Raw genomic sequence first — 22,211 nt, 5'->3', positions numbered from 1 at the left:
CACAGGGGTGGGGGCCTGACTGGCACCGGCTATTTTCATGTGATGTCTGTGCAGATTGAATCTTGTCTTAAGCAAAACAGAAATCCGCAACACTTAAGCTACCTTTTCATTAGTTTGAGAACTGAAAAACTGTTTTGAGACATTGGGAATGGATGCTGCCGGAGGCAACAGTTTTCATTAACGTTTCTTATTGACTTATCCTGTTTGCAATCTAGGTTAGGTACAGCATGGTGTATAGTTTGAACAGCAATGATCAGTGAGTCATCAAACAGGTCTTCTGAAGGCTTTATGACTGGCTTCATGGATTATTTTTTGATTGTCCCATCTTCCTTCATGCCTGAGATTTAGCCTAACAAGAGTCTACTCAACCTTGTTCATTGTAGCTATATTAGCGTTCATTTTGTTTAAGCTGGCCCTAGAAAGCATGTTAATCTATACATAGTAACATAGTAGATGACGGCAGAAAAAGACCTGCATGGTCCATCTAGTCTGCCCAAGATAAACTCATATCTTGAATTTGTACCTGTCTTTTTCAGGGCACATACCGTATAAGTCTGCCCAGCAGTATTTCCCGTCTCCCATCACCGGCTCTGGTACAGACCGTATAAGTCTGCCCTCCCCTATCCTAGCCTCCCAACCACCAACCCCTCTTCCCCCCACCTGCTCCGCCACCCAATTTCAGCTAAGCTTCTGAGGATCTATGAATCAGTGCCAGTGATAAAGGGTGCTAAATTCCCCAGCCTGTCACCAAGCCCAGTTTATTTTATAACAAATCCAAGTAGATGGCAGAAAACTACCTACAATTCAGAAAAAAACTGAAAACACATCTTTTCGAGAAGTCTTTTTTCCCCTGGATCTGCCTAATCCCACACCACCATACATCACGAAAAGTTCAGAAATGGAAAACAATAATATTAACCTCTCTCACAATATGTTAATATATCAACCTAAGCGTTTATTGTACTTCTGTATTATGTACTAGACTTCTACAAATCTAAATTTTGTAACCGCCTTTTTAGGAATATGTAAGCCACATTGAACCTGCCATACGGTGGGAAAATGTGGGATACAAATGCAATAAATAAAGTAAGCAATATAGTAAGGAGGGATGCAGGGGCTGTGTGGAAGTGAGGACTGCCCACTGTATGCTGCCCTGGATGTAGAGGCTGCTTTGTGACTGCTCCAGCATGTCTGTTTGCCTACCATGTCCCTCCACGGCATGCAGGTGGTCCAGTGAACACATTGCCTACAGACCCTTCCATTTCTAAATCTAATTCCTTGTCTTCCTCCTCACCTTCAACATCACCCAATAGTCCCCTCCCCCTAGACCCACGACTCACCTCTAGGGTACCAGGGATGATGGGGCTCCTGCCCCAGTGGCTTTTTTCCTTTATATGACAGCTTGACTCCCCTAGTGATAGTCTTGTGACACTACTGCTATGGGTTCTATTTTGAAGAATGCAGCTGCTGGGACAGGAGTGAGTGGGAATTGTTCCTATCCCTGTTGCAACTGGGGCACGTGAGGTGAGTTGGGGCATGGGGGGAACGGTGCTGGCTGGCATGTCGCTGCTGGGGGAGAGATTGTGACGCATGCTTTTATCCTCAAAGTTGAGTGCAGGACCAGTACAGAAGGCATCATGTTTGCTTCTTTAAAGTGAATTTTATACTTGGGGAAGTGTGCCAGATTGGCAGTCTGGAAAACAGTTCTCTATCAATCAGCAAGACATGAATAGCACAGTCAGTGGCAGACATCAACTTGATTTGTGCAGTGATTCTGATGCTAATTATCATTTACCTGAGCTGAAGTCAGTCCAGTGACCTGGAAGTGACATGGCCTTTGCATTTTTTTTTTAAGTGGTAACAGTAATCTTGGCTTATACGTACTCTTAGAAGAGAGGTCGCATTAAGTGTTATTACATACAGATTTGTTAGGAAATTACAGCTGATTCGGTTAATACTCAGAAGGGCAAGCTTCAATTTTGTTATGTTCTCTGGTGTGCAAACATCCGCTGAACCAAATTAATTAGTCGCCAACAGGCCTCAACATTCCTTTTTTCAGTGTGAAATATGTTCATAGTATTTTTCTGTTGACTAATATTAATGCTGCTTGCATTGCTGAGACATCTAGAGCCTGTGTTCTACAAGTGAGAAATGCATACTACTGCATTTTACAGGGAAATTCAGCTATGAAGCTGAGGGTTTTTGGTATTGTGCTGGCAGCTCCACCTGTACTATTCCCCTTCAACACTAAAATGTCATTTGTAATGAGCTGCCACAATCTTTGTCCCCAGGGCAGGTAGAGGTGTTGCCGCACCAGAATCAGAATCTGAACTGTTCTCCACTGCTGCTACTACTCAAGCCTAGCTTCCAGTATTGTTCTATTGTTGACTCCCTTTATGCACACCCTCATGTATGTGGATGGACAGATAATGTTGCCAACAGGTGTGTTTTAATTCTTTATAGAATGGGTCTAGAAAGGCATTCATCCATTGTATATTCAGCTTCCTTCCCAGTGTTATCTAGACATTACTGATAAATTTGTTGTTGACACATATGCCGCTGAAAGCATTGCTTTCTGCAATATTTATTTTCATAAGTTTGAGCATGTGTGGCACTTATACTGTGTCGATCAGGGACTGTTTCTGTGTCTAGAGTACAGCGCTGCGTACGTCTAGTAGCACTATAGAAATGATAAGTAGTAATAATAGTACTTATGGGCTGTGGATATGGCTTGTTAGTGTCACTATTAAATGCTGTTTGGTCATATACTTATATTTAGAAATCAAAGTAAAATGTATGTTTAATATAGTGGAGGTAATACTGTTGTAATACATAAGCAGGATTTAATTTAATCAGAGCACAGAGCAGATAATAAAATATTACATACATACCAAAACAAAATGGATTTAAAAATTGTATATATATGTAGGAAACCCATCACCACCAACAAAAAAGAAAAGCTGCTCAACCTTCCGTGTATCCTTCAGTTGTTCATATAAGACAAGCCAAATCTTCAGTAATTGTAAGAATTGAATTTAATTTGACACACTTCATAAGCATTCCAGAGAAGCACTGCTTACTCATTCTAACTAAACACAATTCCCATGAAGATGGTGATACAGAATTATAAGCTGCACTTGACCAAAGCATCTTGGGGGAGAATAGTTGATTAGTTTTTCATTCATGTATCCTGGTCCAATATTACAAGAAGACTTAAAAGGTTAAACAAGTGATCTTAAACCTAATTGCTAGCTCCATTGGGAGCCAGTGCAAAGATTATATTAACAGAATAAGGCTATCGCACCACTTGCTATAGGTTAATATGTTAGCTACAAGGTTCTGGACTTGTGACCTTTCCAAAGACTCTTTTATCAACCCACTCATCTGGATTGGTCTAACAGGATATGCCCCCTCCTCTCCTTTCTCAGCCAGCGGATGGAGGCTGAGAACACTGACAGTCAATGACATCCACAAGTATATGGAGCAGGTGGCAGTAGAGTATTGTGGCTGTGAGGTCATCAGGGCAAGTTGGCAAGCCCTGGATTAGTTCATCTGATTTCATGTTTTTAGGTTTTAAAATGAGGAAATATAAACAGTAAAAATATCTCTCAAGCTGTCTCAGTTTAAATTTCAGTTTAATGAAAGCATATTATAAGGTCACCCTACAATTGATCAAACTACTTTGTCATTGTTGAACATAACAGGTGAGGCACTAATGATTCTAATGCACTATACGATGCTATCTTACAACTCAGTTTTTGAATGATTTTTGATTTTATAATGTGTGTTCATTTGCCTAGACTTTCTATTTATTTATTTAAGTTTTAAAATCATCTGGTACCATACTTCAACCTCATAATAAATCAAACCTCTAAAATGTTAGAGAACACATTCTAGTGCTAGAAAACTGTTCAGATTTTAATTAATATCTAAACCTGAGGTAATTTTTAAACAGAGGATTGCAATGTTCATGTGGCCTGTTAATGAGGCTAGTGGAAAAAATTTCACATGATTTGAAAAAATACTTAATGTTTTTTTCAATCTGTTAACAGTTTCATAGAGTATCCCCTAGTCCTAGCACTTTTTGAAAGAGAGAGAAATTCTTGATTAGCTTGTTCCATGCCACAAATAACTTTATGAACTTTTGAGGAATTACACCTGTTTAGCCTTTCTTCACAAGGGAGCAGGTTCATTCCCTTTGTCAGTTTTGTTGCCTTTTTTTGTAGCTTTTCTAGTTCTATCTTTTAAATGGATGTCCAGAACTGCACTGAATATTGCAGTTGCACCGTGGGTTAAAAAAAATATATATATTTATTTAATTTGGAGAGATTCTGTGCATATTTGTGACTGTTCCAGTCCAGAGTGGTAATCTCTAATGTTTAACACAGTCTTATATACAGTTAGTTGGGATTATTTCTCCCCATGTATGTTACTTTGCACTTGTACACATTAAATTTCATCTGCTTTTTAGCAAGATTGCAGCAGGATCTTGATGCCTGATTCTGCAATTCCTCAGTCTGTGGTACTACTGCTTTGAATAATTGTCATCAGCTCATTCATTTTTCAAATCAGTAATAAGTTTTAAGCAACACTGGTCACAGTACGGATCCCGTTTATTTTTCCACTGGAAAATCTGGTCATTTAATTGTAGTGTTTCCTATCCTTTTAATTTATTACCAGTCCACAATAGAACATTGCCTCCTCTCCTAATTTCCTGAGGTGCCTAATGTGGGCTGATCACAGTAGAAATTCCTTTAAACCAGTATCGCAGCTGATAACTTTAAGGTCTATTATGGACACAAGGTAGAAGAGATCTCATATTGCATTTTCCAGAAGTAGAAATACCAGAATATCAGTATGGAAGATCTCATGAAGTTTTAGAACTCTGGCGAGTCTCTTGAGAATCAACAGAGGGCATGGGATATCTTAGTGTGCGTGTCAAACAAGGTTCAAATCTACTGAATTGCTTGTTCTGCTGCAGTAAAGAAATTTGGTCCAACCTCCCCCCCCCCCCCCCCCCCCCCCCCCACACACAAACCTTTGTATAAAAGCTTTACAGAAAAGTAGGAATTTACATACTGAAAGATGTGATCTAGAGACACTAGAAAAGGAAAATTGAAGGTAAAGTTTGAAATCTCCTGGAACATGAACTCTTGAGAGGGTAATAGTAATCATATGTGATATTTTCCTATAAATAATTGTTAAAACCAAATTCATATTAATCTATTTAAAAATATATTTTTTCTGATTACTCAGTATAGGTCATTTCAGATTGATATCACAGTGATTAAGATCTTTTATCTGCTGAATCCAAAAATTGTTCAAAATGGATCATATAAATGTTGTTTAAGTATTACTAAATCATATATTAATTAGTCCTTAATCCCTATATATCCTCTTTGTCTGTCTTGACTAGATTATAAACTCTATAGAGCAGGGACTGTCTTTTATGCGTTTGTGAACAGCACTGCATAGTCTTGTAGCGCTATAGAAATTATTAGTAATTGCCCTAGAAAAATATGGAAAAATAAAACTGCAAACAACACCAGAATATTGTGTGTATATGTAAAATATGGTACAGCAAGATTGAAACCGAATCTGAAGGTTGACATGAAAATATTGAAAAAAATGGCAGAAGAGGAGATCCCTGCGGAATTCCACAAATTGAATACTAAGAAGATGATTTCATTCTGCATCAATATTTGGTAGTTTCTATTTGAGAAGAAATCTTGAAAACTGTCAACTAAGTCAGCAAAAAGGAGTGATTTAACAAGATCAAAAGCTGAGGAAAGATCAAATTGTATTAAGGCCTGCTCCCTTGTTGATCAAGGTTATAGTTTCAAAAACTAATATAACTAAAAGGTTTCTATACTACGGAAGCTACAGAACCCAAATTGGTAGGATGTAAATAACTGAGCTTCCGGGTTAGCTACAATATCTTCCAAAATCTTAGCTAAAGTAGAAATACTAGCGCTTGGATGATTGGTTAAAATACTAAGTCCAGATTCTTATTTTTAGGAATAAGTGTTAAATTGATATCTTCCAGAGATTTTAAGAAACAACCTTCTCATAATGAATGGTCAACCCATTTAGCTACCCATGTTAAGATCTCAGTGGAAGCTTCCTTCAAAAGATGGGGAAGGACAAGAACCTGAAGCACAAGGCAATGGAAAATTTCTTCAGAAAATATTCTACATCAGAAAGATCAGTAGAATCTGGTTAGAGACTTGAGTGTTCTAAATAAGATACCCGGAAACCGGAATTAATACATTAGTCATTTATCAAGCTGTACTTCAAAGCTCTGAAATTTTGTTTGTAAAATAATTGGCTAAAAAAAGGAGACAGATGAGATAATTATAAACTTTAAGTAACACTTTTAGTTCAAAGCAAGTCATTTGTTTATATGAAACAACTTCTCTTCATTCAAAGTAGGACTAATTAACCCAGAATAATTTAATTTGGCTTCATATAAAAAATAATTAAAAGCAACTTTCCAGTTTGATTTTGACTCATCTTCAGAGGCACACAGTAAACAGACCTGCTACTGATTGGAACGCTTAAAGTTTGAGAACTGAGGCAAAAACCAAGAGGAATAAACCGTGCGAGACTTTAATTTCCTAAAATGGGGAGTGACCATATTCAGAACTACCATTTTGCTCTACCAATTTGGATGGGTGTCACTTAGAATTGTTGAACTGGAATTGACTTGGACCAAACTTCCTGCCTAATTTTTCTGTAGTAGAATAATATATACTGTCCTTTAAGGGATTTTTAATTTCCATTATAAAGTAAATTGTAAATGAAAGTGATCTGACCATGGAACTGGAATTAACTGTACAAAATTCTTCTCGTAATTCACACAGCACCATCCCAGACCATAAACTTCTTTTTTTTTTTCCCTGCAAGAAGACTGTAATAATGTGAAGAAAGATAACAGTATAAGCTAAAGTTGTTAGAAAACCTGCAGTATGCTGATTGGCAATGTACAGAACTATTTTGTTCCTCTAGCAGTATTCATGGTTTGCAGGTGAAAATTATCCTTACAAACTAAAATGTTTTTATACAGAGTTCTATTGCAACCAGCTCACATTTTACACTAGATAATTGTTCTAAAATGGATACCTTAACTTACACAATAGGGTGGCTAGGGGATTAGTACTAGGAACAGTACGAAAATCTGGAAACCCTAGGATTTCCAATAAAGAACCTATATTTCTGCTCAATGGTGTAGCCAGAACTAATTTTGGGGTGGGGGGCTCAAAATTAACATGAAGGTGCATTAGGCATATAGATCTGAGCCTTATAATACAGAGGTTAATGTATCAATTTACCAGACCATCATTGAATTCAAAATTGGATATCATTTCCATCTCTCCCATCCCCCCACCAGCATTTGCCCTCTCCTTCTCCCTTTTCCTCATCTGCCCGAACCTCTCCTTCTTCTAGCTAACTGCCAGCATCGAAGTCCTGTTATTTGTAATGGGAGCCCATCACTCCTCTACCTTCTGCTCTGCTTTCTCTGATGTTTGGCAAGCATGGTGAGCACATTAAACCTTCATAGGGTAGTATGTCTTGTTCATGATTTTTGCAATGTTTCAATGTGCATGTCATGCTGGCTGAATAAACGTTGAGGAAGGCAAAAGTTCCTTGAGCTCTTTTGCTGGCAGGCTTCAACATTCCTGCTAGTCGTGCTGACCATCATTGGGCCGGGAAATTGAAGGGCCTGTGCCCCTTTAGGCCCGCTAGTAGTGGATATGCCCCTGTTTCTGCTCCATTAAAATTGCTACTATTATTAATGATTGTTTTGGTTAGATCACAAGGAAGTTACATATAACAAGGTATATCAGCTAATTGCCATCTGATCTCATGGATGTGCCTTTCTCTGGAAGGTTGGCAGCAGCTTTAGTCAATGTCGACCTGTGACAAATAATTAGCTTATTGCGGTAACAATGGCAGTGCTCCAAACCTTTAAGTAGTTCTCTTCTTAAATAGAGACATCCATATTTGCATCTCAAAGTAGTTCTTTCAATGTGTATTTTTATGATAATACAACTATTGCAAATGACAGTCTTTAGTTTTGAATTTCCAGGCTTTATGGGAGCTCTTCTACAAGATGAATCTGAAAAACAAATAGTATGAAGGTTCATGAAAGCTCCGGATCTTATCACAAACACCTTTATCAAGAATGAGTGCCTGTAATCAGAATCCATCTAGCGTTGTATTTGCATGTATCTTTGGTGTACAGAGGAAATGACAAATTAATACCTTTTAAGGATTCATCTTGCAAGAAAATGGCAGTGAGGTTTTCTTCTATATTGATAATTATATCAGTGTATATGTTATCTGACTTGCCCTCATGTTTTCACCCCTAGAGTAAATGTTTTGGAGATAATCTTGTGTAGCTACAGTACTAAATTGAAGTAAGCATTATTCTTAAAACTTCTCTTATCTGCACCCTTCTCCTCCACCGCTAACTGCAGACTCCGTTCCTTTTATCTTGCTGCACCATATGCCTGGAATAGACTTCCTGAGCCGGTACGTCAAGCTCCATCTCTGGCCGTCTTCAAATCTAAGCTAAAAGCCCACCTTTTTGATGCTGCTTTTAACTCCTAACCCCTATTCACTTGTTCAGAACCCTTAATTTATCATCCTCACTTTAATATTCCCTTATCTCTCGTTTGTCCTGTTTGTCCTAATTAGATTGTAAGCTCTGTCGAGCAGGGACTGTCTGTTCATGTTCAAGTGTACAGCGCTGCATACGTCTAGTAGTGCTATAGAAATGATAAGATCATACCTAAACCTACACTACCCAAATTGCAAAGGACTGAAATACAAAACAGCCTACATATCCGGCTTTTCCTACATAAGCGCACAACTATGGAATGGCCTCCCAAAAGCTGTGAAAGTCCATGACCACCTGAACTTCAGGAAATCACTAAAAACCAACCTCTTCAAAAAGGCCTACCCCAACGATCCTACGTAAACCTCTTCACCCAAAACACAGCATGCCTAATGATCGTACTGGACAACACACTGTCTTCATCCCTTCCGACCTTTCACATATACCTCATTCGATCACTATACAACCTTGTATTTGTTATCAACTGACTGGGCAAACGCCTTAATGGTACTATGTAAGCCACATTGAGCCTGCAAATAGGTGGGAAAATGTGGGATACAAATGCAACAAATAAATAAAAAGTGAGTCAATGACAACAGGAAATGAAATATATTTTCACTTGAAATAAAGGTAGTAAATGGAGTTTATAAATTAATGGTTAGTCTTCTGTTAATACTACCTTAGCCACAGCATCCAGTAACAGGCAGCAGGTTACACAGTAAAAAAAAGATTAATAAGTAAAAACATTAATATTTTTAATATTAAATTAACAATATGTTTCTTGGCTAGCTTTCAGGCGTTAACACATCCTTTAGGCTAGGACAAAATGAGCAAAAGATGTTATGTAGACTAGGGTTGGGTTGGCAGAACCGTTGATTGTTGCCTAAATTACAGTCTGAACCCTTTCTCCTCATTAGGAACTCTCCTTGCATCTAATCTCATCTACCAAAGCTACCAAAGTAAATCCTAACAAAAAAAATACTGTATTCTAGTCCATTATTGCTTAAATAGACCATTGAAAGAATATACTTAACCAACTAATATAGTTGAAAACCCACCATGCTTTCAAGCACAGCTCACTAAATGTATTCAGTTCACCTGTTCCCCTGGTCTTCAGAGCTAATAAAGATAGAGTGGGGCAAGTAGAGGAGAGCAGGGGCATGGTGGACAGTGGCTTGGGAAGCAGGGGAAGAGGGTCCTTGTAGCTCATTGACTGCTCCTACTCTAGCCAAGTTGGCAGATTGCAGGGGGGCATATATTTATTTGCTGCATTTGTATCCCACATTTTCCCACCTATTTGCAGGTTACTGGAAAAGGGGGAGATGAGGTGGGGAAAGATGCTGGGGCAGTTGGCACTACTTGAACTGGAAGGATGTTTTTCACTACTTGATGGGCCATGGTCCAAGCAGTGCCTTCTTTCTAGGGCTCTAGTGAATGTGGGGTGGATCACATGGTGCATGGACACTCCATTTATTCATGCCATTTATTCTGAATGTGTCTCGAGTCCAATCTAGTGCTGGTTGCCAGATGTTAAAGGAAGTTTTTCTTTGAATTTTAGACAATTACACCTAATAATACACAGATGAACCACACCCAAACTATATATTCCTTGTTTGTTTGTTTTTGTAATTCAGCTTTTGAGGAGCTGATTTTGTGTATAGGTGGTGGGTTTGATTCTAGCCTGTTGATGATCATTTTTGTATTTGTTGTTACTTTTAAATTTGTTTGGTAGCAGGGAAAAAAACCAAACAAACTTGAATTGATATGGAGCACCGTTTGATGCGTTAACATTTTGTCATAGTAGGGTGTTATCCCATTATAAAGGAGAAAGGGAAAGCTCTTTATATAATTTAGGATGTTGACTAACTAGGGACAGTAAACTCCTTTCACTGAACTGGAGTACTCTGAGAATAGAGATTGGGTAAGTTGATTCCCTATCTGTAGAAGAGATCTGACTTTCCCTTTTTCATTGTCATGCATGTGACTAGTTTATGCAGTGTTCTTTTTTTAAATAGCATAGTACATTTTGTTTTATCAGTTGGTGGAAGGGCTGGTGTTAAGGCTGCAGGAGAGGGAAGTGGTAAAAGGAATTAGTATTTATAAACTGGATTATTGAAGGGACAAATAGTATATTCAACAGGAAGAAATGGGTACTTAGCAGTGGAGAGTCATAGCTAAATCTGTATTATGGAGGAAAAAATGGTCATTTCTTAATTTAGACTAGTTCAGTAATTTTACTTGTGCAGTGCTGTTTTTATTTTTGAGAGATGTGCTTGAGGTAGAAGTTTGAACAAGCCCTTTTCATTTTGATGGCTTGAATTCTTTTTCTCTTTAGCTTAAATTACATCTTTAATGGCAACTGTGCAGTGCTATACTAGTGTGGGCTTTATATCTCTAACCTTGGCCAGAATTTTTAGATTTAAAGTAAAAACAATGGAAATGTTAACATTTTATGATGCCATGTTTTCTTTTTGTACAGAAACATGCAAAAGGTTGTGACTTTTAATGGCAGGGTAGCTTTTAGAATATTAATTGAGTAAAGTGGTGTGGTAGCTGTGTTAGTCAACTTTTAAAGGTAATAAATCGAAATAAAACAAAACATAGAAAATAAAATAAGATGATACCTTTTTTATTGGACTAACTTAATACACTTTTTAAATTAGCTTTCAAAGGTAACTTTGATATCACAAAATGTTCTGACCTCCTCAGGTTTCATCTTAATCAGCTTAATTCCCTGAGAGCACAGGAAAATGTGAACTAAGGTTATGACATGCTTTACTGTCCATAGTATGAATGAAGATGGATGACTTATTAGGATGGGGACCCTTTTGGGTTTTTTTTTGGGGGGGGGGGGGAGGGGAGAGAAATAGTTACTTTTTCTCTTTGCCAGACGGTCCACACCAAGTGGATTTGCCACCCTCCTAGTAGGTGGAGACAGCAAATCTACTCACTTTCCCTGTATATGCTGGTGCAGTTGGGAAGCTAGTTTACCCTTTTCCTGTAACTTGAAAACTCATTGTCAATACAGCATTTGTCTGTCATTGTTTGTCTCCCTCTTTTAGACACACATCAAATACTATTCCATGATTAAAATGCATACTTCACTTGCTGAGTTGAAGTTTGAGCTTGTATTCTCCATCTGTCTGATATGCTCAGGAGGGATCCTGGACTTCTGTCCCTGGATTTTAAGGAATGGCATTTTATCAGATGAGGCATAACGGTTCTAGGTGATACTATAAGGCCAGTTTTCCTTTTAGGAAACTGATGCGAGCCCCTAGACAGCTGCCTATACTGTGAAATTTGTGCATAACTAATTCACAGTCTCTCTGGCCTGCCAGCTAGACAGCCTCTACTACAAGCTCTCAGCTACAGCCTATCCTGCTTGCCCAATCCAGGTTATGAGGCAGCTCGCTGTAAGTGCTTCACTGCTTGCAGTCTATACTGCCCCTCCATTACAGTTCTTTAGGTTTTCCATAGACTTGTGCAGATAGCTTAATTGTTTGCACTGAAACAAAAATAAAGGAGACAATAGCTGTCTGCTAGCTAAACTTCTGTATCCCTTTTACAATTATCTTAAGGGAGGCGGTATAGTGGGACCTCAAGAAGTAAAAATTGAAAACATCCAGGTTTTTCCAACTGTAGTTGGATGAAAAAGTCATTCTGTGAATTCTTTTTTTTTAAATTAATTAATTAATTAGTTATTATTATTTATTTAAACAATTTTTACAAGAAACCATCTTGCTTAAGAAAGAGTCAATTAACTGATAGTTTTTAAACAGGAAAAAGAGAGAGAGCAAATAAATCTTTACACTTTCAAAAATATAAGACACTCAAGTCCATAATTGGAGATCCAAAATTACAAATGTAGAGAGAATTATAACTCAGGAACAAATATAAGGAAATCCTTCTGTACTAGGAGGCTATACATTATCTTAATGCTTCTCCGTCTTAGCTGAGGCGATTAGCGAAGACAAATGTCCAGGTTCAGTAAACACATACTTCTTTCCCACCAGCCTAATTATGCACTTGCAGGGGTATCTTAAAAAGAAGGTACCCCCAAGTGCAGAACTCCAGGTTTGAGGAGCAAAAATCTGTGAATTCTTTATATATAAAAACAATTGTAGAATTATGATACAGAACAGTTGCACTTTCTTGCCTTGTATTTTCTGTAGACCTGGGAGGATTTTGACATATATTGTCTCCCCCCCCCCCTTTTTTTTTTCCTTAATCATCAGCTTTTAAGAGAGGCGAACCTCTGTTTTAGTTGGTTTAATCTGTGAATGCCTGAGAAACAGTTTGTCACAATGGACTGTTGTGTATTGAGGATTTCATTTAAGAGTATGCTTTTGAAGCACTGAAATTCCATAGTTTTGAGTGCACCCAGTATATTAATTGGGATGCGCATGCATCTAGAGCAGGGGTTTCAACCCAGTCCTCGGGACACCTGGTCAGGTTTTCAGGTTCTCCACAATGAATGCATGAGAGAGATTTGCACAGAATGGAGGTAGTGAATACAAATTTATCTCATGCGTGTTCAGTGAGGCTATCTTGAAAACCTGATTGGATTGAGAAGCACTGATTTAGGGACTGATTCCAAAACCTTGCTTTATTGCTGTGTGCTAATGCTTAGTGTACAGCTTCCTAAAGCAAGAGTAACACCAAAATTTTGCTTCCCAATGTAGTAGCCAAATAGTGTGCAGATAGCCCAGTGTAAAACATGAGAGAGTGTACCAGATGTATGCACAAGTGGCAGCTATAATCTTGCGCATAAAAATTGTACAGTAGAAGTCCAAAAATATGGACTGCTCATGGATTGGATCAGTCTGGGTTTTTGGATTTTCTGGATTCTCAGGCAGTACTTTTAAAATTCAAATTTAAGGAAGAATAAAGAGCTGACTAGGCAAATTTTTGTTGATCCCCATGCAGAGTCTCTCTTCCCCTTACAGTCTCTCCGCACCCCATATAGCGTCTTCTGTTTTCAAAGGAGGGGCCCAGGCCCCCAAGGGCCCCCCTATGGCTATGCCTCCTCCTCCCTCTCTCCCTCCACGTATGGTCCAGCATCTTTCTCCTCACACCTGTTCCTGCCCATGGATCTGTCTTTCTTACCTTTATTATAGTCTTTGGTGCTGTGGTGGTAACAGCAGCCTTACTCACAGGTTGCCTCCGCATGCATCGTGCCTTTCCTTTCAGACCTGTACTGTCCCTTCCAATGCAACTTGCTGCCACAACACCGAAGAGTTCAGGAGAGGTGAGAGTGTGACAGAGTAGAGGGAAGGGCATGGGAGAGAGAGCTAGACCATGAGGGAAGGAAGGAAGGTTGGGGGAGGGGGCGTTTGAGGTCTTGCAGAGCAGAAAAAGCAAGCGGGCAGGGCCGGGGATGGGGTGGGAGAGAGTCTAGAACCTCGGCCAGTCTGAAAATTGTAATTTTTGGTGGTCCAGATTTCTGGCCTTTTACTGTATGAGCACTTGGAGTTGGAATGATATTCTGAAGCACATGTATGGATGTTTGCACTTGCAGCACATACACAGATGTGTGCGCTTGCATCTTTGGGTGTTGATAGTTTTTGTGTGCAGACTTGTGTGCGCATAACAGCTATGTCCAGCGATTTGCTCTTTGTTGCTGCACGCATTCTCTTCATTTTTTTACCCATGCTTTTTATGGAAACCAGAAAAAAAGTTGTCTGGAATGCTTGCAGTGAGGAGAAAAAATCGGACATGAAATCCTCACTAATACTGACAGAAGAAGAATGAATTTTTTATGCCTTCTCAAAACTTGTGTTAAAAGCCCCAGCATAGCACTCAGCATTTTGGTCTTTGAGCACTTCTCTCCATCTGTGTAGAATAGCAAATATCTTCACTAGTGTGCATTTAAATGTGCTGTTCACTAGTGTATATGTGAGGCTATGTGCACAGTTAGCTTATGTGCAAAATTGTGAACTAAAGTTGAGCTGAACAGTATGCAATGCTTAGCATATATTTTTTTTGCATTGGTTCCGTAATGCTGGTTTGAAGCAGCATGATTTTACTAAAGAGAGATTATATCAAACCAATATGATCAATATCTTTGGGTGAGTAGGGAATTAGGTGAAAGTAGACTGCAGAGATGGAGTTGAGAAGAGGAACTGAGAAAGGGGTTTATCGAGAAAGCAAAGAGGCTAAGGCAGTGGTTCCCAAATCTGGTCCTGGAGGCATCCAAGCTAGTAAGGTTTTCAGGATATCCACAATGAATATTTATAAGAAAGATTGCATGATATTTGCATGCATTGCCTCCACTGCTTGCAAATCTCTCACAAATATTCATTGTGGATATCCTGAAAACTTTATTGGCTGAGATGCCTCCGGGACCAGGTTTGGGAACCACTGGGCTAAGGGAACCTGGGGAGAGAAAACAGGTAATGGGACATGAGGGAGGGGAGGGTATTTAGAGGAGTTGGGAGCAGGAGACATCAGGGTATAAAGATGTGCAGGAGAGGAAATGAGGAGACATGAGAAGGCGAGACTAGGAGGTAAAGGGATATTGGGAGGTAAAATGATCTGGGAGAGACTGGGTAATGTGTAGAGGGGTGGTGAGGAAAGATCGGGTAAGAGAGAATGTTGAAATGTTTTTGACCTGAGGAAGGGAAACATTGTGTGTATGAGAGAATGTTCTGCTTTAAGGTCATGACTAATGGATTTAATGTATTTTCATGTGGCAGTCTTTGGCGCCCAAGAGGCATCGCTGATATATTTTCAACTTCTGACATTTGATGCAAGTATTGGCAGCTGCAGGATTCAGCACTGCCTGCATCTGAGAATTCCCCTTGGACTCCAAATTGCTAAAATAAAAACCACTAGCTGTGGAGTGTTGCAAAGGGGAAGATCGATTAGAGATTGCAAATAGTCAGGAGTTAGGCCATATATTGCTGGATTCTAAATATCTCGCCGTAATTTCCGTGTGCAAATCGAATTGTATTCTAAAACAATACGTGTAACTTAATTGGTCAACTAGCTAATCAGCGCTGTCAATTGGATGTTAAGTAATTATCAGCACTAATTGGCAAGATTAATGTGCACAACTGGCTAAGCATATTCTGTAATGTGGTGCACTTAAATTCTAAGTCATATAGTTGAAAAGGGGGTGTGGCCAGGGGCGGGACATGGGGCATTTCTAAAATCTGTGATGTGTTAAAATACACCCACTCTGCGCCTAATTTAGGCATCGGGATTTGCAATTTGCACAAAGTAAAAGATGGCGTAAATGGCCAGGACTAAATTTGGTCATGTGGAGAGGCGCTCGATGTATTCTGTACATTGCGTAAAAAAATATGCCTAGGCATATTCTCTAAAGTACACCTAAACTTTATAAAATATGCCTAGGCATATTTTTTTTCCACACAGAATGCTTAAGCGCCCTATATAGAATCTAGCCCTTAATGTTTTGAAAACAAATGTGCAGAGTTTAAAGGCTATTCTGGCTTTGATTGGGAGCCAGCATAGTTTTATAAGCAAAGGAGATGCATTCTCAAATCTCGTAACCTTATAAACTAATCTGCCTTCTGTATTTTGAGCTGTCTGTAATTTTTTCAAGGAAGATTCTTTACAGCGGGCATAGATGGCGTTACAATAATCAAAATGTGATATGTTTATACTAAGGTTCTGAACGTTTCATTAGGGAAGAGATGTTCATTTTATTGTGGGAACATTTTGATTTTCTTTGTTTTAGGAAATGTCTGGTATATGTCTGACCCTGTATTCGTTTCTGTTTCTCCAGTATTGCATTGCCTGCAGATCTAGTTTCTTGGGGTTACTGTAACTGGAAGTATCTAGGGATCCTTGCAAGCTTCTTGTAGGAATTGGCCTTAATTTGGTGTATGGCTGTTTCTCATTAACAGTAATAGCTGGTTTGACCACCATTCTAACTTCCCTGTATACAAGATCAGTGCTTAAAACTTGCTGCCTACTTGCAGTTCTCCAGTTTTAGCAAATGTAAATTTGTGAGGGTGCCAGTTTTGCTTTAAAAATATTTCCTCAGTTATTTTCCACATAGCTGAAGGGAAGTAATTTTTTTTTTTTTCTGATAGTGTATTTATAGAATTACCACATGTGACTTAACCACATCTTACACAGAATAGGTTTTGTTTGTTTCACTGTTTTTTTTCTTAACGTGGTAGATGTTAGTTCATGTGCATGCAGTGCTTCTGTTGCTCTGTTAATTTTATTACTTTTGGCATTTTTACTGTACTCATTTTTAAATTCTTTTAATTTCTTCAGTACAAAATCAAAATGTGTGTGTATATAAAACGATGACTCCCAAACTGTAGGTCAGGTTCTCAGTTGGCCCGGGTCTTATCACCAGATGACATCATAGAAATTGGGCTGCGCCCCCTTCCCTATGGACCTCCTCTGTGACTTATGCCCACCAGTGGCAGTCAGCACAGAGCCTGTGAGTCAATCAGTCTAGTCTGAATAGTCACAGGCCCTGCTCCTCTCCAGCATGAGCTTTGTTAGACTAGAAAGTGAATGAGACCAGGGGAGTGGAGATCTACTCTTTTTTGTTCTCCTCTGGAGTGATGTGAATTTTAAATGTTAAAATGGGTAAAAGTTTTGGCAAGAGCTGACCTAAACACTGTGTTTTATTTTGGAAATATTTTTTATGGAAAGTACATGTTATAGTTAATGTGAGTAGGTAGGTGAACCTTACCTCGGCTTAAGCATCTCCCATGGAAAGTGCCTCAGCAGTGCAGCCCTAAGTGGAATGCAGTGACCTGTAGAATAAGCGTATTCCTTGTCTATCTTACCTGCAGTATGTTGAAGTGGTATCCTATTGTGTTGCAATAGGTGCCTTGAAAAGGCCCCTTAGTTTAGTAGAAAAGATACCATGGTTGTTGCTTGCTGCTTTTTGTTTTCCTTTCTTCCTAGATTTTTCTTCATGGGGAGAAATTGTAAGTAAATTTTTCGTAAGTGGTTTTTATAGAAACCATATGGAAATAGAATGCTTTTCGGGTTTTCTGGACTTCGTGAGGAAAGGAATTGTAGCAACAATTATGTTTGGCATATAGACCTTGTCTAATGAGGAATGATAGTGCATGGAAGTTGGAGCATAGAAACCTGCCAACCGGACTCTTGTTGTTCTCTGTCCAGAAGAGGTGCAGTGAGAGGACTTCCAGAGCAAGACAGGACTTCACTGGTAAGTTTATTTGCTGGGAAATTGCTTTTAAACTTGGAAAGGTTGACAGAGTTAAATAGGTATTCTCAGTGTCTTTATTTTGAAGTTAACTTTGCTTATTTAGCAAAAGCAGTTTAATGAATAGGGTTGTTCATTTTTGCTTGGTTGTTCAGCAATTAAATTCTTCATTACAGATTCGTAGGCTAGCAGTTAAGGGGCTATTCTAGATTTTACCATTAGTATCAGTGTAGAGCAGAGCTGATAATCACAGGAAACCTCAGTTTAGAGTTTAATTCCCTCCCACCCATCCCAGCTCCTACCTGTCCTTGGGCTGATGTCTGATTTATAGGTTCTTCAATCAGTTAGAAGGCTAGAAAGTTAATTAGGGTATCTCTATCAGCCAGTAATAGCTCTTAGAAATAGTCCTACCTATGTCTATAGAGGGACACCTACAATTAACAATACAAATAATAAAAATAATTTACCCCCCCCCCCCTAAATATTACCATTTTGGATGCCAAGACCAATTGTATTCCACGTATTAATAAAGGTAGAAAGAATAGCAAATGACAGCCAGCATGGTTAGAGGGAGTGAAAAAGGCTATTAGAGCCAAAAGAAAATCTTTTAGTGATCCTTAGTCCTTTTTCATGATTATTATCTGTGGCTATTTAATAGTAAAATAAATAAATATATATTACACACACACATATACTTTTTGGTGTTCATGTGGCCATTGAGGAGTTTTACCCACATGCACTCTCTCTGGAATCAGTTTCTTTTTTACATTTCCAGCACTATATCCCTGTGCCTTTTGGTAAACACGGATTTATAATCATATAACCATGTTCTTACTGTTCAGCGACTATTTTGCTTTTATAACAGACTAGGAAAAAATGCCCGTTTCTGAGCGGAATGAAACGGGCACTAGCAAGGGGCCCCCTCCCTCCGTCCCTCGAAGCTACTTGCCTTGTTCGCTGTGGGCCGTTTCGGCCCTCGAGTGTCAATAGCTCCGCCCTCGACGTCATGACGTTTTGACGCGAGGGCGGTGCAGACACTCCAGGGCATACCGGATATCTCGGGTGCCTCAACTTCCGTGGAGGCTTCAGAACGTTGGGGTTGCCTTTTATATATATAGATGCTGTTTTAGTACATATAATTCATGCCTTATTTTATTTGTTGTTATTTATATGGTTTTATATGTTACACTTTATATGCATAATTATCTATATTTAGTTATTCACTTATGCATTATCAGTTTTTAATCTAAACATTTTTAGTTATGCATATTTTATAATTATTTTCAAATTGATTTATATGTTCTTGTCAAATATTTATTATTTATATATTATAATGCTAATACTTTGCGCAGCCGTTGTATGTCTACTTTTACATTATATTTACTTTTTCTTTTTACTGAATTCTTGTTTGTTGTTTTATAGAATTATATGAATCCTGAGGGCACACGTGGCGCCGAAACGCAGATCTGAATCTGAATCGAGTCATTTTTAACTATCAAACATATAAACGGCGAGTGACCGTACTCACTCGCAAATGCGCAGTAGAGACTTCCCTCTCTGCCCCGCCCCCGCTTCAATACGTGATGATGGGGGCGGGACAGAGAGGGAAGTCTCTACTGGCATGCTGCAGACGTCGGAACCGCTTCTCCTCCCCCCCCCCCCCCCCGGAGTCGCCGCCGCCCCTCCATCTGGCCCGAGCACTGTGAACTTACATCACCACGCAGCAGCAGGCACATCAGCAAAGCTGCCGTCGGGCTTCCTTCTCTGCCTTTGTCCCGCCCTCGCCGACGTTACGTCACACGAGGGCGGGACACAGGCAGAGAAGGAAGCCTGCCCCAACGGCAGCTTTGCTGATGTGCCTGCTGCTGCGTGCTGATGTAAGTTTACAGTGCTGCTCGGGCCGGGTGGAGTCAAAAGTAGCCCGTTTTCAGGGGCTCAACGGCTAGTTATCTATAAATAAACCTCTTGCTTTGGAACAACATTGGTCTACCCCTCCTTCTCCTTTTGTTGGTGTTTTGTTGTTAGTGGGCTACTTCTGCTTTTTCTTTTTTTGTAGTATTCTTACACCTCATAGCTACTGCAAAGTGCTGCTGGTGTGGTGCAGAAGTCCTATTCTGTTCTGATAAGATTTGGAGTACCACTCTGAACTCGTGATGAAGGAAGGTTACAGTACAAGTGTGTTTCACTACTTCTACTACTTATCATTTCTAAAGCGCTACTAGATGTACGCAGCGCTGTACACTTGAACATGAAGAGACAGTCCCTGCTCGACAGAGCTTACAATCTAAATTAGGACAGACAAACAGGACAAACAAGGGAATATTAAAGTGAGGATGATAAAATAAGGGTTATGAACAAGTGAATAAGGGTTAAGAGTTAAAAGCTGCATCAAAAAGGTGGGCTTTTAGCTTAGATTTGAAGACTGCCAGAGATGGAGCTTGACGTACCGGCTCAGGAAGTCTATTCCAGGCATATGGTGCAGCAAGATAAAAGGAACGGAGTCTGGAGTTAGCAGTAATGGTTTGCACACTTGAGTGTGCAGTGTGACAATGACAATGTCAGAAATTAGACTGCTGGAAAATCCCTCCTGCTTTGGTCTTACAGCCTGGCTATTGAGAGGTGGCAGCTGAGGAAGAAGGGATTTTCAGGACCAGTCATTGCCACTCTTTTGGGGGCACGGAAGCAGTCTACTTCAGCAGCGTACGTGCAAGTGTTGAAAGCTTTCTCGGCGTGGTGTGCTTTACGTGCTGAATCACCTTTTTGGGCGGACATTCCGGTTATTCTGGAGTTTCTTCAGGATGGTCTTCAAAAGGGATTGGCATATAATTCCCTTTGAGTGCAGGTGGCTGCGCTAGCTTGTTTTAGGGGCAAACTGGACGGTTCCTGTTTAGCAGCTCACTGAGATGTGGTCTGTTTCCTATGCGGGGCTCTTTGGCTTCCTCTTCAGCAGCCGTGCCCGGCGTGGCATTTGAATGTGGTACTGCGAGCCCTCCAGACCCCACCATTTGAGCCGTTGAATAAGGTTTCTGAGAAGGATCTAACACTTAAGACAGTGTTTTTGGTGGCCATTTCTTCGGCTAGGAGGATGTCTTCCAGAGATCCTTTTTTGCAGTTTTCTGAAGCAGGGGTGTCGATCCAGATGGTACCATTGTTTCTACCCAAAATGGTTTTGGCTTTCTATGTCAGATCAGGCGGTTTATCTTCCGTCTTTTCGAAGAGAGGATTATCCGGGGGAGTTTGCCTTGCTACGTTTCCTGGACGTGTGGAGAGCCTTGTTTCGGTACTTGCAGATCTCTAACGAGTTTCGCCACTCGGATCATCTCTTTGTGCTCTTGTCAGGATTGAAAAGAGGTGAGGCTGCTTCTAAGGCTTCCATTGCTTGCTGGATTAGGGAAGCTATTGGAGTGGCATATCTGCTACAAGGGCGGGCGTCTCCAGTGGCCCTGAAGGTGCATTCTACTCGGGCACAGGCGGCTACTTGGGCGTCCCGTCATACTTTTGCAAAGCATTACAGGCTAGACGTGTCTGCTCGGGAGGATGCGAGTTGTGGGGAGGGAGTGTTGGCGGGGGGAGCATCGGCTTCCCACCCTACTTAAGGAATGCTTTGGTACATCCCACTAGTTCCTAGATTCATCTGCTGCAAGTGACAAGGAAGGTAAAATTATGTCTTACCTGATAATTTTCTTTCCTTTAACGCAGCAGATGAATCCAGGATCTCTCCCTAGTTCAGCCAACGTTTTTTTCATTTTCCGCGCAGTGTGGCTATTTTTTCCTTCTGGGTTCTCTTTTGCAGAGTTCAGACAGATGTGGGAACATGGAAAGGATTCCGATTTCTGGATCAAGTTGCAGTTATTTCGAAGTTCTTATTTGGTTCTCTGTTTTTCGTAGTGAGGATGGTTTCTGGTTGTTATTGGTTTCATATTTTTGGCCTTGGCAAATGCTTATGAATGACATACTAACTGAGGAAGGAGCTGGCAGTCTGGCATCACTGCCTTTAGTTTATCTCTATCTCCACCTGCTGGTAGGCGGACTTAACCCACAAGTTCTTGGATTAATCTGCTACGTTAAAGGAAAGAAAATTATCAGGTAGGGCATAATTTTACCTTACAACTCAGGCAATGGCTATATTAATTTTGACAAGTATAGTTTTTAGAATTTAGCAGAATTTTACACTACTCATGCAGAATTAATTTTTCTTGCACATAATTCCACATGGGTATCATAACAAGGGAGTTTCATTGCACTCATTAAATTCACGCAGGAGACTGCCAACATATTAATTTGACATGGTGTGAAGGTTAAATGCAGACAGACAATTCTGTACAGCCTGTCTACTTTCAAGATGATTTACAGTAAAGTAATCCACCCTCATCCTATATAATAATTTGCACCTCCATCTGGATGACTGGGTTCGTAACACAGTTCCCA

General features: G+C 39.8%; 1 protein-coding gene across 3 annotated transcripts in view; it reads left to right on the top strand.

Moving 5' to 3' along the window:
• OSBPL8 (oxysterol binding protein like 8) overlaps positions 1–22,211 on the top strand; it is a 164,812-nt gene that overhangs the window by 1,731 nt on the left and 140,870 nt on the right. The window contains exon 1 of one of the 3 annotated variants that reach the window (XM_030214140.1): positions 17,754–17,786. The exons of the other annotated variants lie outside the window; for them this stretch is intronic. The gene's annotated coding sequence lies outside the window, so the exon portion shown is untranslated. Of the gene's footprint in view, positions 1–17,753; positions 17,787–22,211 lie in introns of those variants that run through there. 3 annotated transcript variants of the gene reach the window in all.

The sequence above is a fragment of the Microcaecilia unicolor genome, chromosome 9 (assembly GCF_901765095.1).
Source record: "Microcaecilia unicolor chromosome 9, aMicUni1.1, whole genome shotgun sequence".
Taxonomy (NCBI): domain Eukaryota; kingdom Metazoa; phylum Chordata; class Amphibia; order Gymnophiona; family Siphonopidae; genus Microcaecilia; species Microcaecilia unicolor.
Note: the sequence above shows the minus strand (reverse complement) of the source record. Positions and strands in the feature narration are given on the sequence as shown.